This window comes from Polistes dominula, unplaced genomic scaffold (genome assembly GCF_049000335.1).
Source record: "Polistes dominula isolate Pdom_NZ unplaced genomic scaffold, Pdom_raw_medaka contig_12, whole genome shotgun sequence".
NCBI classification, from domain to species: domain Eukaryota; kingdom Metazoa; phylum Arthropoda; class Insecta; order Hymenoptera; family Vespidae; genus Polistes; species Polistes dominula.
The window spans coordinates 1,937,164-1,950,778 of NW_028301116.1; the positions used below are offsets into that span (position 1 = coordinate 1,937,164).

At 32.1% G+C, this 13,615-nt stretch overlaps 2 protein-coding genes across 3 annotated transcripts in view; one reads left to right on the forward strand and one right to left on the reverse strand.

Moving 5' to 3' along the window:
- AstA-R1 (allatostatin A receptor 1) overlaps positions 1–9,938 on the forward strand; it is a 47,618-nt gene extending 37,680 nt beyond the window's left edge. The window contains exon 6 of one of the 2 annotated variants that reach the window (XM_015329157.2): positions 9,507–9,938. The gene's annotated coding sequence lies outside the window, so the exon portion shown is untranslated. The remainder of the gene's footprint in view (positions 1–9,506) is intronic. The other variant, XM_015329155.2, reaches the window with a different exon arrangement.
- Positions 1–13,615, reverse strand: part of LOC107070713 (B9 domain-containing protein 1) — an 87,600-nt gene that overhangs the window by 3,962 nt on the left and 70,023 nt on the right. The gene's annotated exons all lie outside the window — the stretch shown is intronic.

Here is a 13,615-nt window from a genome sequence, read left to right on the forward strand (position 1 = left end):
TCAAATATTACAAAAGGTTTGTATACACCTGTTTGTCTCATTAACTTTATAGTTACACAACGAAAAGTTATTAACAAATTATCAAAGATTGAACTTATGTTATTTATTTATTTATTTGACAATGGAAATAATAAAAATTGAATTTTATGTGATCGATGACATTTCAATAACGATTTATAATCGATTATAATATTTATCAATAAATTTATGGTATTGTTGGTTATCTTAAATTTATTATGTATAAAAATTAATTATTTTTAATTTGATAAAATGAAAAAAAAATTACCCTTACTTTTGATATTATCAAAATATACATAAATAAATATTTATTACATTACCTCACTCGACAAATTAACATTAATTAAAGCGTAGAAGTTTACGAAACCACGAAAGGTACCACGATTTCCGTTTTTCTCTCTCACTCACTCTCTCTCTCTCTCTCTCTCTCTCACTCTCTCTGTAATTAAATACTCGTGTAACTATTTATTTATATTTCTTTTATTCGTAATATAAAATTCTGTAATAAATCATTTATGCAAAATTTTATATGAGTAATATTATCGTACTTTAAAATTCATAATATTTATCAATAAATTAATTGTATTGTTAATTATCTTAAATTTCTTATGCATGAAAATTAAAATTATTTTTAACTTGGTAAAATGAAAAAAAAAATTACCCTTACTTTTGAAATTATCAAAATATACATAAATAAATATTTATTACATTACCTCACTCGACAAATTAACAAATTAACATTAATTAAAGCGGAGAAGTTTACGAAACCACGAAAGGTACCACGATTTCCGTTTTTCTCTCGCTCTCTCTCCCTCTCTCTCTTTCTGTAATTAAATACTCCTGTAACTATTTATTTATATTTTTTTATTCGTAATATAAAATTCTATGATAAATCATTTATGCAAAATTTTATATGAATAATATTATCGCACTTTAAAATTCAAATAATCTCTTCTACTTGTGTATCTCTGGTATGATTAAAACAAAATCATATATTCTCTTAAAACTCGTATTACATTTAAAAAAAATAAAATAAAAATAGTTCGTACACGTATGTATTTGTAAAATATCCAGGAACAATCGTATGTATTTTGATGAACTTATTGATCAATCTCGACCACGAGTTGATAACACGAAAACGTATAGGGTTGGCTGATAAGAATTGTCTCGTAGATGTGTTGTGTTCACCATTTCGTAAAAACAAAAGCATATATGCACGTTCCTACATTCTTTTAATGGGAAAATTTTCGTGTGACACCGATGCTAAAAACCAGCTGTTTAAACTTGCTATCTGTTCTTTTTGTCTCTTTTCGTTGAATATTTACCCAAAGGTATCTCAAACTTTGGAAAACTAGTTTTAACGTTAACTACGTAATTAACGTGATTTACGAAAAAGAACGAGAAATGAAAAAAAAAAATGAAGATTGAAAGAGCGATATAAAAAAAAAAAAAAATAAATAGGAAGAGATAAAAACGAAAGAAAGATAAAAAGAAAGAAAGAAAGAAAGAAACTGGTAGAATGATGGCAATGTTTAAAAAAAGAACAAAACAAAGTAAACGAATTCGCAGTGGAAATTAACGTCGAAGGGTGGTTAGAAGAGTTTCTTTGAGGATTGCGAGTTGATAGGGGAGTTTGGTGGAGGGGTGGGATAGGTGGGTGGTGGTGTTAGTCGAGACAAGTTGAACATTGGCTTCATTTAACCTAATGGAAAATTCTTGTCGTATATAAAATCGTCGTGTGATTGCTTTAATTGTTGCCTATCACTTTAAAAAATAAGAAATATCGAACATATATATGTGATTTTTATTATTAATTTTAAAGGGTCACAATTTATTTGCTTATTTTCGAATTTTTTTTACAATAAATACGATTATATTAATTTATAATACGATATATTATAAGTTATTATAATATTATATAATATTTAAATTAAATTAATAATAATTTCGAAATTTTTTATAATAAATACTCTATTTAACTTAATAAATTATATATATAAAATATTATAATATTATATAATCAATTAAATTATTATATTATATTATTAATTATATTATATATATATATAATTATGTTATAAAAATATAAAATAATTAATTAAATTAATAATATTTATTATAATATTATATCTTATTTATTATAATAATGATTTGAAAAAAAATATTTAATTTATATTCATCACAAAAAATCTTCTTATACGGTAAGGGTGGTTTCTTTGAAATAGGATGTAATTTTTATGAAAAGAAAATTAATCTTTTTTTTATTTTTTTATTTTTTAAGTATATATGGTTAGACGTTTTTAAATCAGAAAAGGGTAGAAATAGAATTCTGTCAGCTTATATAACAGGTAATTTTATTCCTTTCAAGTGAATTTCTATCCAACAAAAAATGATCCTTTACATAATTGATGTACTCTTGATATATACGTGTACTTGCAAAAATTGTATTAAAATCAGAATTTCAAAGTTGGAAAGCTTCTCTTATTTTAAATGCAAAAAGGTGCAAATTTTTTCATCCTAGAATAAAATGAATCTCTACGATTTGTTTGATATCTGATTATTTTCCTGGAAACATTTGTTATATATCGTTGCAACTAATAACTTTTAATATTATTATCATTTTAACGAGCAATATGCATTATAAATTCATCATTTAATAATAAATTATTATTAATGAAATATAATTATGATTGTAAACAAATGTAATTACATATTTGCAGCTATAATGATAATAAATGCGACCGTTTGATAAGATGAAGAAATAAAAAAGAAAGGTGAAAAATAAACTTTGAAAGTTATATTTTTTTAATTGATACTTCAAAAAATTCAATTTAAAAATCAATTTAACATAACTTACTTCACAAATTTGTGTTATTTTTGTTTAATTATTTAAATAATTTATAATATTTATTTGAAAGAAAATATGTAAAGAAGGTTACCCAGGTTATCAAAGTTTTTACAATAATTTTTTTTTACCATTCGATTAATTATTGATGTGTATTTATTTATTTATTTATTTAAAATAAATTCGTTCGTTTCAATTAACGTAACATTTTTGATAGAATTTAAAATCAATCCTCGATCGAGATAAAATCTAGATAACTTCATCGGATAAATTCTATACACACACATACACACAATACGAATAATACACATAAAACTGTAACTGGAATTTTACGAACTCGATGAAAATCTATCAAAGGTGATAGCTGAAAGGTATAAAGATAATCGTATCTATATATATATATAAAATACGAGTTGAATTTCTCTACACTTCTCTTTTTTCTTTCGATAACATTTTGAAGGGTTTCAAACGATTATTGGAAATTGTCGAAACTATTGAGAAGTGTACAAACGTCGGAAAGTGATAGCAGATAAAATAGTTTTCCTTTTTTTTCCCTTAAAGATCTTTCTCACAAACGACGATGAAAGAAAGTCTTTTTATTTGGCGTATTTTTATACTTGAAAAATACTACTAACCTATTTTAAAGAAGGACTTTCTTGTAAAAGTACTTTCATACTTTTTATTTATAAAGTATTAGGTATAGAAAAACAAGAAAAAATAATAACTACTTTAAAACATATATATTATTAAATATTAGTAAAAAAATATTCTAAGATAAAACGTAGAATTATTTAAATAAATTAATAAAGGAATAATAGAATTATTTTTCTTTTTTTTTGGTACAATTATCTACATTCTTCTATTTATGGTCTAATAAAAAATATATACATATATTTATAATAATGTTGCGTACAGGTGCCTTGATCAGTACAATGTTCTTTATTTATCGTAAAATGAGACGGTTTTAAGGGATGGTGGAGTAATGTGAATAGAGTTGTTCCGTGTAGGACTGTGAATCGAATTGTTCCTGTATAATACGCTGCTGCGTTGTTGTATGTAAACTATCGCCCCGATGCTGAGCTGCCTGATGATTACGTGATGAGATGTGGTTAGGCTGCCTTGTCGGGTGCCGATGAGTTTTCCTTGTTCTTGATGCGTTGGTTATATGTGAATCGAGTGTTGCTGACTGAATGGCTTGGATCGACGATTTTCCGTGGCCTTTTATAGGGAACGGGCAATCCTGTGCGCCCCCTTCCCCAAATTGATTGGCCAATGACCGTCGGGTCACTCTCCATGGTCCGTCGAGCTAGCATAGGGTTGTCGAGGAAAATCACGCTGCTCGGGAAAGCTTTGTCTTAAAGAAGCGGCATTGTGTCCACTTGTGCTCGAGCATACGCCGAGAGAAACGGCGCCGGTAGGTCCCGCTTCTGTGCCCCATTCCAAACTTCGATCGCGTCAGGCAACAACTCACACAGTCCTCATAACATATTGCGCAATACGCAACATACCGCCCCCCTTGAACGGATACCGTTCAAAAGTACTTAATTAAGAGTTTCGGCGTCATTAAGTAATGGTGCTACTTGTTTGACACTTCGCTTTAATTTTCCATTAAACATTTTTAGCGTTACCACACGTGTTATGCCATCAGGACCAGTATGTAGCTCCGTCACTCGACCCAATGGCCACCTAAGAGGAGGAGCATTGTCTTCCCTCAGAATAGCTAGTGTGATAATCCTTATGTTATCCGTCGCGTCCTTGTGCCATTTTTTACGCACCGTTTGCTTATTCAAATACTCCCTGCTCCATCGTGTCCAAAAGTGCTGTCGCATTTGTTGTATATGTTGACATTGCGACAACCGGCCGCATGGTATATCCCTGAAATCGTGCTCTGGCAAACTTATCAACGAGTCACCTATCAAGAAGTGTCCAGGAGTGAGAGCGCGTAGGTCATTTGGATTATTGGATAAAGGGGTGAGAGGGCGAGAATTGAGGATGGCCTCTATCTCTAGATCATACGTTAGAAATGTTTCGTAGGTGAGTACTGTCTCTCTAATCACTCGAGTTAAATGATGCGCTACAAACGTTTTTAGTAAATGTGGCGGTGTATTGAGCCAATGCAAACCTATTGCTGAATCCGACCAAAACACTGAATGACGAAGTTTGATTCTTCGCAGCGCGTTCCTAGTGACTCTGTACAGGCGCGCCAGTAAGACCGCGCCACACAGTTCTAAACGCGGAAGCGATTGTGTCTTGAGAGGTGCAAACTTTGATTTTGCGCACACCAATTCAACCGTTGGTTTTTTACCTATTGTTTGATGTATATGCATGCTCGCCTTATTTGTCACCGCTATGAGCTCGTCGCGAATTTGTTTAGTCTCGTCTATCGTATGGGCTTCCATTAATTGATCATTGACATAGAAATTTTCCTTTAAGATACTGGATGCCCTTGGGCTTGATTCGTCGTTAGCAAGTTGATGTAGCGTGCGAGTCACTAAACAAGACGCGGTTGCTGTGCCATATGTTACTGTTTTAAGTCGGTACGTTCCGACTGGTTCATTTAATCCTCGACGCCAACGAATATTCTGATAAATACGATCACGCGGATCCATTGTTACTTGTCGATACATCTTGGCTATGTCTGCAGTAAGCGCGAATGCATGTGACCGAAATCTCAAGAGAATGGTGAATAAGTCCTCCTGAATCATTGGGCCGACCATTAAGATATCATTTAATGATAGACCGCTACTCGATTTCGCGGATGCATCGAAAACCACCCGCAGCTTGGTTGTAATACTCGATTGTTTAGCTACGGCATGATGTGGCAAATAATAGCCTTCTGTACGGGAAGATTCTTCGACCCTTTCCATATGCCCCAAATCCTCGTATTCGGATAAAAGTTTCGCATATTCTTCGCGTACCCCCGGTCTACGCGCTAACGACCGCTCGAACACATGAAATCTCTTTAGTGCATTGACGTATGAATCCCCTAATTGATTTGCGTTTTCCCTGAGTGGTAGTCTTACTATATATCTACCCGATGGATCACGGCGCGTATTAGTTTCATAGTGCGATTCGCCATACTCCTCCTCCTGAGATCTGATTTTCCTTTCTGGCGTTTGCTCAACGCGCCAAGAATTTTCTAATTGTTCTTGCAATCCTATAAGTGCGGTATGGCATTTTACGTTTCGTGGCAAATGCATATTTGAGGTCGTTACTGCGATCCAACCTAATCGTGAATTTTGCAAAGATATTGATTCATTGATTTGAATAATCTGTCCGGCGTGCCATAAAGCACAGAAAATGGGCATGCCGAGAATCGCGTCTATTCTCGAAGGTTTATCGAAACCGGTATCAGCCAAGCGGATATTTGCAGGTATTGTTAATTCTTCCGGGGGTATTGGTTGCGATGGTGAAATATTTGTTATACTGGGTAGAAGTAAGAACTTTAGTTCAACTGCGTAGTTTTCCGTCTGCGATTGCATGGTCGTTACTAGGGCCTTGGTGGCATTAGTTTCAATTTTATTTATCCCGGCTATTGGTATGTTCACACTTTGTTGTGCGATTCGTAGCTTGCTGGCAAACTCGAACGTTAAGAAATTAGCCCCGGCGCCTGAATCTAGGAGTACTCGGCACTTGTGTGGAATACCGTCGCGATCTAATAATGAAACCACAGCGGTTAATAATAATGTAGGCAGAGGTGCATGATTGATTTTAACGTATGAGCATTGCACCGCTGAAATTTGTTCGTCTATATGTAATAACGTGTTGTGCTTGTTCCCACATTTTCTACAATAACTAGAACGGCAATCCTCAGCCCTATGACCAGGTCGCAAACAATTTATACATAATCCTGCTTCTTTGACGATCCTATTTCGCTCCTCGGCGTTAGCGCCTATTAATTGATCGCATGCAAATACTAAATGACTACCCGAACATACGTAGCACTGACTTTGAAATTGTGACGCATAAACCTGTACTGGATTTTGGCGTGCATCGTTCTGTGACGGTCTTTGCAAATTTGTATAACGTGTATTGAGCTGTGCTGCGCTTCGCGGATTGCCGTACCGTGTAATCGGTCTAGGCGGATTGTTCATGCTATTCCTTCCCGTATCTCTTGAAACCTTTGCAGGTTGCGACGTAAGAAGTGCGCGTCCGGCATTAAATAAGAAACTTGAAAGCTCGTCTATGGTCGGTAACTCTAATTTGGGGCGCTGCTTCTCCCATTCATATCGCGTCTGTTCATCCATTCGGGAAACGATCATGTATATGGGGAATGCCTCAGCAAAATTCTTTTTTGTGGATAATAACGCTTTATAGTTGGTAACGAGAGTGTTCGCGGCCTGAATTAACGATTCCGGAGATTGTCTACTCATCTTGGGGCACTCTTGAATTGCCCTTATGTGTCGATTAATTAATAAAATAGGATTGTCGTAATATGACTCTAGTAGTTCCCATGCTATCTGATAATTGCCCTCGGTAATTACTAAATCTCGTATTTTCTCTTCTGCCTCGCCCGATACGCATGACTTTAAATACGCAAATTTTTGTATATCTCGTAATTCCGAATTTTTTCCAACGATCGATTGAAAACCATCAGCAAAACTTGGCCACTCTTCGTAGCGTCCGTCGAAGTGCGGTAAATTCACCGGTGGCAATTGTACAAGTTTATCGCTTCGTGGGGGATTGTGTATACCAATAGATGTGCACGCAGATGGCAATATTACAGGTTCATTAATGGCCGGGTTAGCACTTGATGTCGCGGCATGATCGAATTTTTTTACTATACTTTCTGCTTTTATTAACGCGTCTTCGATTGACTCGCGAATTTCGTCACCTTCCTTTACGTAGATTTCCCACGTCTCCTCGGAGGCAACCGCTATTAAATCGGTCTGAACATTCTCGAAAGCTATCATGTCCGAATCGATTTGTTTTAATTTTGATTTTAATTTTGCTATATCGTTATCGTTAGGATTCTCTAGGTCAGTTACGAACTTTTTGAAAACTGTAAATTTACTTTTTAAAGGCGCGCGCCTCCGTATAAGCTGCGCCTCGGTACACTCTGTTGTTGATCGCGACATTTTACGATAAAAAGGCACAAAATGGGGAGAGATAAGAGGGGGGAATACGACTTCAGGTTGATGACTCGTTAAAAAGTATTGCAAGACTCACGTTTTCGTATTGTTGTCCCGCGATGCTACACTCCAGCCTCCAGGATGCTTGTGTGCTGCGTTGATTCTCCTGTGTTGAGTGAGTGTGCGCCTTGAGTTGCGTCCCGCTGCTTCGTTGATGCGAAGTCTTCCCTGCCTCTTTCTCGTCCACTTGAAGAGAACTGCTGTTCTACAGGCGCCGACTGAGGTAGATGGATCAGCAATCCGGCTCGAAGGACCAAAATTATGTTGCGTACAGGTGCCTTGATCAGTACAATGTTCTTTATTTATCGTAAAATGAGACGGTTTTAAGGGATGGTGGAGTAATGTGAATAGAGTTGTTCCGTGTAGGACTGTGAATCGAATTGTTCCTGTATAATACGCTGCTGCGTTGTTGTATGTAAACTATCGCCCCGATGCTGAGCTGCCTGATGATTACGTGATGAGATGTGGTTAGGCTGCCTTGTCGGGTGCCGATGAGTTTTCCTTGTTCTTGATGCGTTGGTTATATGTGAATCGAGTGTTGCTGACTGAATGGCTTGGATCGACGATTTTCCGTGGCCTTTTATAGGGAACGGGCAATCCTGTGCGCCCCCTTCCCCAAATTGATTGGCCAATGACCGTCGGGTCACTCTCCATGGTCCGTCGAGCTAGCATAGGGTTGTCGAGGAAAATCACGCTGCTCGGGAAAGCTTTGTCTTAAAGAAGCGGCATTGTGTCCACTTGTGCTCGAGCATACGCCGAGAGAAACGGCGCCGGTAGGTCCCGCTTCTGTGCCCCATTCCAAACTTCGATCGCGTCAGGCAACAACTCACACAGTCCTCATAACATATTGCGCAATACGCAACAAATAAAATAATACAAATTATAAAATGTAAAATAAAAAATATAAAATAAATAAAATACAAATATATAAAAATACAAATATATAAAATATATTTTTATATGTATACTACTATTACTAAACATTATTATTATTATATACGTATGTAACAAATTTATAAAATAAAAAAATAGAAATATATAAAAATATATTTTATATATTTTATTTAAAGAAATATTTATATTTCACTCTGTCAAGCAATAAATCAATTTTTAAATATATATATACATTATCAATAATAATTTATTTGATATTTTATCGTTGTGGTTAAGGCTCGCGGTTACTTTGAACGAAAATTTACGTGAGTCGTCTATAATATCTTCCATATCGCATATTACGCGCCAAAAAAAAAAAAAGAAATAAAATAAAATTAAAAAAAAAGAGAAAAGAACACATTGCAGTTAAGGTCATACCATTTTACTTTTTTTATCCCTTGACCTGATATTTTAATATCTTTTCTTGATATTGTTTAGCTTAAATCAAACTCACGTTCTTCATTTCGATAAAAAAAAGAATAATTAATCAAACGTTTTATATTTATGGTATTATTATACTACTCGTTCGTTCTACTATTTCACAAAAAATTATGAATTTAATTTTTTCAATGTTACAGAAAGAAAAATCTACGTCAACCGATGTAATTACTGCTGGACTGACAGAATCGGTACTAAATGTTACTGTATAATTTTTAAGAAGATATATAAAATGAAGAAAAAAAAAATAAATAAATCAAAGTATCCATTCGATGGTTTATGTATTTGTTTTAATTTTTTTTTTTTTGCATTTTTGACGTTGTACATACGAAAAGAAAAAAAAATTACAACCATACAAGTGTCATGAAATAATTTATTACAGTCAATGCAATTGTAAACGAGTGAATGATATAAATAATTATAATAATATTAATCATATAAATAATTAAGATAAATTTGAAATAAAACGAAGAATATATTTAATGACAAATATTTAAGATCTAAATCATTGAACATCGATAATTAGAAATGATTACGATGAAAATCATTTTTTCGTCGTTTTCAAATTAATTAATTAATTAATTATTTTAAATATGTAAATATTTCTTGTAAGTAAGAAAAAATAATATATATATATATATATATATATATATATATATATATATATATATATATATATATGAAAGAATAATAAAAAGAATATATTATAAAGTAATGAAAAAAACAAAAGAAAAGATTGTTTAATAATTTAAATATAAAATAAGAGGAATTAAATTTTAAGAAATTTATCCGATGACTTAAAATCTTGAAAAACAAAATTTCTAAACGCTTTAATTAAACTAGCACTTTATATATATTAATTGTTAAAATAATGATTATTTACATCGACTGATTGTAAACGAATTGATAGAACGAACTTTCAATATTATAATTAATTAATTATAATAACTATATCGAGAGATTTATTGTTTAAAATAAGTGAAAACTTTTTTGTGTGTCGCATATGAGTGTGTGTGTGTATATATATGTATGCATGTTTGTATGTAACATCTACGAAAAGAAAACGGTTTAAACAAATGTGAAAAATTGCGGACGAGCCCACCGCTTTTTTCCACTAAATAAATTTAAAAAAAATTAAAAAAAAAAACAAAGTTTGAACTGTTTTCTTTTCTAAACAAACAAAAATTAAAAAAAATTCTAGTATTTTACCATAATGTTAAAGAAAGAATTAATATGAAAAAAAAAATAAACAAACAAATAAACAAAAAAAAATCGATCGACAGCAAAATTGTATAGTGTATTGTTAATAAAGATAAATCAAAAAATTATGTTAATAATAATATGTAATTTCTAATCTATGATTGATTTTTACAAACTTTTATTATCACATTTAAAAATTATTTATAATTATATTATATAATTTTATTTATTTATATATTATATTAATTTTATTTTTTTATATTTATTTATATTATTTATTTATAGATAAGAAGAAGTTTATTTCAGGTATACCCTTTTAGGGTGTTTACCCCGGAGGCCCCCCCTACATGTTCGTTCCCCTTGACAATATACTTAATTCTAATTATGCCCTAATATAATATTAGCTATTAGTATTAACAATATAAAACATTATAAAACAATATAAACAACATTAAACAATATACCACATTTAGTAACTATATAGACTATATAAAACTCTAACATATATATACTTCATATTCCTTACATCTATTTCCTTATATGTCTAATTGTTCCACTCACACTCTGCCTATCTTCTCGTTCCCCCCTCCCCCTATCCTGGCCCATTTTCCTGGCTAGCCTTTCGAAACCTCTCACATATGCACACAGTTGGGGCACCGGTTCCCCCTTCAACGCCATTTCTACTCTTCTATCTATTTCTTCGCCTCCCCTCTCCCCGATCCACTTCTCTAGGTTCTCCACTACTGCTTTCCCCATTTTTTCCTTTATTTTCCTGCATCTACATATGTGCCCCACGTTCTCCGGCTCTTCTCCGCAAATCCTACATCTTACGTCACTGTATCCCTTATTGCCCTCCTTTCCCACATTCCCGCACCTGAGTCTCGCCCAGGTTTCCTTCACTCCTGCTGTTAAATTCCAATTTTCCCAATATTTCTCTGCTTCTATTGAATGTTTTCTATTTTTGTATTGCTCACAATACGTTGATTGGTCAATTTTGGTCCAGTCTTGTTGGATTTCCTGGTCTATCTTTGTTTTCTTTGCTCTTTCTATTATCTTCTTCACTCCCTCTCGATCGCCATTTGCAATCGCTCTCCACAAACCTCCTTCGCCAACTTCCACCATCGCTTCTTGGACTTCCCTTCCCCATTTCGTTGGGTTTCCATTAAGAACCCCCCTCGCTTCTTCCTTGAGACATTTTCTTGGCCATCTTTCCTCCCCCATTTTCATTATTTCTACTAAGTAGTTACCCGCTCTTTTCCATATTTCTGTCGTCACGCTTCTACGTCCCGATTCCATCCTCCATATGTAGTTCGGCGTATTACTACTCAAGCCCATCGCCATCTTAGTGTACCCTCCCTGTAACCTCTCTGTTGCCTCTCTTCTCTTCCACCCCCACATATTATTTATTTATATATTATATAATAAGTTATATAAAAATATAATTAATAATTTATTCTTAATTCTATATAATTTTCAATGTCATCCAATTAGAAAGTACTTTTTTTTTTTTTTTTAGTATTTTTAATCATTAAATTTTTTATAATTCATTTTATCCATCATTAAAAATTTCTAAAATGAATAAAACATTACGAGATAAGATCTTTTTAATTTCTTTTTTTTTTTTTTTTAATTTCATGGTAACAAAAAGTGAAAACAAATTTTCATTGATGACTCGAAGAAAGATAGTAAGAAAAAATAAAGAGAAAATCGATTATTCATTCGGTATAATTTTGTTGATGAGACAGAAAGATTAAAGCTTTTCCCTTAATGAGGTGGAGGGGGTAGTTATATACTTGTATGCATACTAGGAAGAGAAAATAACGAGCGTGTTGATAACGGAAGAATTACTAGCCCTTCTGTGAAAAATTAATGTTCCGTAAAAACGAAGCTACAGGATTATTATTTTTCTTTTATACCTTTTATACCCTTTTTTTTTTTAGTAGTTCATTCATTACTCGATATTCAAGGTTCATGTGTCAAAAATGATTTATAATTCTAATAAAAATCAAGAACGGTTGAAATAATTTTATATTATCTTTCTATTAGTTTCTTTTTATTTATTTTTTGCAATTTATTCATTACTCGAATAGTCAAGATTTCTATTTCAATGGTGATTAATAATTCTAATAAAAATCAGGAAGGTTGAAATAATTTTATATTATCTGTCGATCAGTTTCTTTTTTTAATTACTTTTTTTGTAGTTTATTCAATAATTGAATAGTCAAGATTTCTATTTCAATGGTGATTGATAATTCTAATAAAAATCAGAAACGGTTGAAATAATTTTATATTATTTCTCTCCTATTAGTTCCTTTCTCAATGAACAAAATTATTATAAATAATATTTAAAAATTTATAGTTGTTCGTTATTAATAATTATTTAATACAATATCCTAAACATTAAACATTTTAAATTATTCTACAATATTATATATATAATTTTTATTATTTTATTATTTATATTATATAATATATAATAATTTATATATAAAATATATAAAAAAAGAATTATATAATTATATAATATATTATATATAATTTTAAATAATTATTATCCCACGAGTTGACAAAAATAAAATTGAAACAACGAAGTATTCATTTTGAACCCTTTTCAACATAATTTTCGTTAACTTAGCACAAATTGGGTAAATACAAAAAAGTGATACATTTATTTGTTGAAATGTTCACGAATAAAGTAAAATCAAAGTAAAACACACGCAAAAGCAAAAGCAAAATTACAACTAACGTAAGTAAGAGTTACAGTTGAAGAGAAAGAAAGAAAGAACGAAAGAAAGATAACAATTTTGATCCTCTAAATGGGCATCTGTCGGGTAACTATAGTTTTTCTCTCCTCGTCGAAAGGATTAAAGTGCGCTTTTACGATGGACCATAAAATTAAAAGGACTTAGGTTTAATGTGAGAGAGTGCATCGTTGCTAGATCGTAAATATCGATGTCTTCATATCCGCAATCATACATCGCAAACTCTTCGTTTAAAAGTTTATTTCCAAAATTTTCCTGACGATTTTATTACGATGAAATATATACAA